Raw genomic sequence first — 4,484 nt, forward strand, 5'->3', positions numbered from 1 at the left:
ACAGACGTAATACGTGTGGAAAGAACTTTAGTAGGAGATGATCTGAGGCTTCACAATCAACTTCATAATCCGCACATTTATTTCTTGTGGCCTGATTTTACTTTGTGAAGTTAGTACTTGATATTTACTTCCTGTATTCTTAAAATCTATAACTATGGCTGTACCAACTCCAGTGTATCATTTATAACAATGGCCCTTCCTCAATTTAAGATTTGCATCCGCACTTTCCAAAGCAGTTATGAGGAAGCATGTCGTCTTGATGACTGAAGGCACTAACCTGTCTCACATGATTCTTAAATATTTACACTATATGACAACACTCAAGTGGTCTGTGTTTTTTCTGTAATCTTGTACGTGTTTCAAGTCTTGTGCCTATCTGTATAACTGCATGGAGCACAACTTTCGATTTTACCTTTGTTTTAAATTGTAAATGTAAGAAGTATTTATCTCAGTTATAGATACAAAAATCCATTCTTGCCTTAATATTTAAATTTTTAAGTTATTTACCTTTAGTTTTTAATTACATTTTCTTTTTCTTTTTTCCAGCAGTCCAAGATAGCTGTAAACCCTTCAAGACTGGAGGTTTGATCAATGGGATGACATACTTTGATTCTTCAAAAAGCATTGTTTTCCCAAGATCAACAGGAGATGTTTGTGATCCAAAAAAAAGTATTAATGACCACAAACTTAGCAAAACTGATAAGATACATTCCTTATATTTAACACCATATCTAAGAGCACACATGTACACACATACAAATGATAAACTATTGTCCTGTTCAGAATGCAAAGCAAAATTTTCTAGAAATGATTCCTTGATATTCCACATACGTACCCACACAGGTGAAAAACTATTTTCATGTTCAGTGTGCAGTGCAAAGTTTTCTCGGAAAGATCATTTAAACGATCATATGCATAAGCACTCAGGTTAAAAACCATTTTTATGTACAGTATGCAGTGCAAAGTTTTCAAAGAAAGCTTATTTAAATAATCATATGCATAATCACTCAGGTGAAAAACCATTTTCATGTTCATTATGCAGTGCAAAATTTACTTGGAAAGCTTCCTTGATAATCCACATACGTACCCACACAGGTGAAAAACCATTTTCCTGTTCAGTATGCTATGCAAAATTTGCCAAGTCATTTAAATGTTTACATGCGTATCCACACAGGTATAAAACCATTTTCTTGTTCAGTATGCCATGCAAAATTTACTCTTAAAGGTCTTTTAAATGGACACATGCGTATCCACACTGGTGAAAAACCATTTTCATGTACAGTATGCATTGCATTGTTTTGTGAAAAAAGTACCTTGAGACGTCACATGCGTATACATACAAGTGAAAAACCTTTTTCCTGTTCAGTATGCTATGCAAAATTTGCTGATAAAAGTAACCTGAAAGTACACATGCATTTCCACACAGGTATAAAACCATTTTCTTGTTCAGTATGCCATGCAAAAATTACTCTTAAAGGTAATTTAAATGGACACATGCGTATTCACACTGGTGAAAAACCATTTTCATGTTCAGTATGCCATGCAAAATTTACTCTTAAAGGTCATTTGAATGTACACATGCGTATCCACACTGGTGAAAAACCATTTTTATGTTCTGTTTGCAGTGCAAAATTTTCTCATAAAGCTTCCTTGAATAGACACATACCAACACACAAATAAAAATCTTTTTCCCGAATAAGTTTGCTGTGGAAATTGTTTTCTTAAAAATAACAATATTCTATGGTGAGAAATTATAAAAATAATTTTAAATATCAGTAAATGCAGTGGTTTTTTCTGAAAGTGAGTGTTTGTGCATGCATGGCTGTGTGTATGTTTATGTATTTACTTATACAGAATGAGTCTGATTCTACCTACAAACTTCGACTGCAGAGTCATCACAACAAAATAAGTTGAAAACTTATTAACTTATGGTATGAAGTGCTTCAACGAGGCTGACATATGTCCTTGAACAACTATTTTATTGTAAAAAAATAGAGTTTTTTTAAAATAGAACACTGTCAGGAATGTGTAAAATTGAATGATATCTACAGCCACTAAGAATTTAATTTCATTGAAATAATTGGGGTATTAACATGCCACAAAAACAAGGCATTGCAGCCACTTATTTCAATGAAATAATTTTGCACTAGCAAAAAAATTTGTAGTGTTTGTAGAACTTAATTCAGTTAAACATGTATCAGATGCTCAGTACCTATTCTATATTAAATACTTTCTCTATTATTAACAATAAAAACATTGGTCAGCTCCAACTTCACTTCAAGGACGTATAGCAGCCTTGGGAAGAACGTTAGGCCAAAGTCGTGTAGAGGCTTTCTACTTATTTTGTCGTACACCTATCCCTCCCTTAGGGACTGCTACCACTTAGCCTAAAATCGTTCAGCCTAATACCCTCTCTGAAACACTATTCAGCCTAAAGTCACACAGCCTTAAGTCATTAAGCCTAAAATCACTCAGCCTAAAGTCATTCAGTCTAAAGTCATTCAGCCTAAAGTCATTCAGCCTAAAGTCATTCAGCCTAAAATCATTCAGCCTAAAGTCACACAGCCTAAAATCGTTCAGCATAAAGTCACTCAGCCTACAGTCACTCAGCCTAACGTCACTCAGCCTAACGTCGTTCAGCCTAAAGTTGTTCAGCCTAAAATGTTTAAGTCTTATGTTTTAAGTATCTGACTGCTGTAAAACCGTTATTTTTTATTACAATCGCTCAGTGATTGTAGTGCTATCTAGGAAGCAGTGTTGGAACTATTCTCGAAACCTAACTCTCGAGATGCAAAGCAAAATGTCTGACATCTGGTAAGGGATTGGGGAACCCACAGAATGATGATAAGCAGCATGTGCTCATATGTTTGCATGCATGAAATAGGATTAAATTCGAGCCGAAGAAATAATGACAGGAGACACTTCAGTATAATATACCATATATAAAAATCACTAAAAATTTGTATTTAGCAGCTATATTTTCTTAAACCTAAAATAATAACGTTGGAAGCAGTCAATATCGAACTGTGAACACAAGCTTTGCACAAATTATTTGTGAAATTTTTCCACGTTTTTCCACATACATAATAATATAGGGGTGACTCAATAAAAGAACGTGTAAATATTAAATTTTATTATAAAGGAATTATAAACATAATCGTAACACACTAACAAATATTCAAGTTTATCACAAATTCGGTAACAAAGTAAAGAGCATGACAGCGTATATACTGTACGAAAACTTTGGTACGTGGACGAGTTTTTATGGTATTGGCCATAGTTCTATTTTAGTACGACTGTACACTAAATTTTTAAAACAATATTATTTGTCGTACTGTTATCTTTTAGGCATTACTATTATACTTATCATAGCCTACATATAAAAATTCCGACATGATAGCAAGTGAGTACCTTGGGCGACAGACTGTGTTCCTTTTTAATATGGCAAACGATGGACCGCATAGAAGTGAAATTTCTTTGTTTGTCTTCTCTTAACAGAATCTCTTAATGAAGAACATCAAAAATGAACAGTAGAACAAAGAATGTGTTGCCTGCAAATGCATTTAATATAAACTTCTTATTGTATGCACTGATTAATCGCTTACATATCACAAATCTGTTTCTCAGTTTTTCGAGTAAGTTTTCATTTGTATAATTGCGGATTTTTTGACACTTTATATTGGGGTTTTTATTGTAAAAATATGTTGTATTTATATCGCTATTAATAGCATTACTTAAACGAAACCATGACTTTGATCGTACGCTCTGAAATATTTATTTTTATGAACGTAATGCAACATGTAAAATTTTCAAATTTCTCGATTTTCATTATTATCCTATTTACGTAATTTTTTTTATGTTAAATATTTTTACTACGACATAACTATGTTAACATTTTGATAAAAAGTTGTCTTGATATCATTTGATATATTTGATGTGTTCGGTCAATGTTTTTGCCACCTTACATTTTTCAGCATAGGTTTTGATGTTCACGTTGATTTTGAATTTTTAATATGCAGGTTAGGCCCCATCTGGGCAAGTATTTACCTTGTGGGAAGTAACAGGGATTTGTGCTTGCAGTGGGAGTTGGGACTCTGATGGGGCCCGGCCTCAATGTATATTACCTCTATGCTTTGTGTACCATACTTAAATTTTGTTATGGCACCAATTACGCCAGTTATAGAGCTGTGAAGTCCGGGATTAGTATTTCGAATGATTTGCAACTTCCCGAATCCCTGCCATTAATAATGTATGATGGATACTTATTTCCTATTTGTGATGGCATGTGTATGTGACGCTATTAGTTTTTCGGCATTTTTGAAACATTAACGGCGTTAGGTACCTGCCATCTTCGGAAAAATCCGCTGGGGCGTGTTGGCAATGTCAAGGGTGCGATGAGATCTACAACTTATTTCGCGACCTACCATGTTGCCATGCTTAAAGCCAGTAAAAGTCGGGAATAACGTCTGGGTCCCCTGCCATTC

General features: G+C 34.1%; 1 pseudogene; it reads left to right on the plus strand.

Moving 5' to 3' along the window:
- The first annotated feature begins 911 nt into the window (after positions 1-911).
- Positions 912-1,696, plus strand: LOC134533460 (gastrula zinc finger protein XlCGF57.1-like; annotated as a pseudogene).
- The last annotated feature ends 2,788 nt before the right edge of the window (positions 1,697-4,484 follow it).

The sequence above is a fragment of the Bacillus rossius genome, chromosome 6 (genome assembly GCF_032445375.1).
Source record: "Bacillus rossius redtenbacheri isolate Brsri chromosome 6, Brsri_v3, whole genome shotgun sequence".
NCBI lineage: Eukaryota > Metazoa > Arthropoda > Insecta > Phasmatodea > Bacillidae > Bacillus > Bacillus rossius.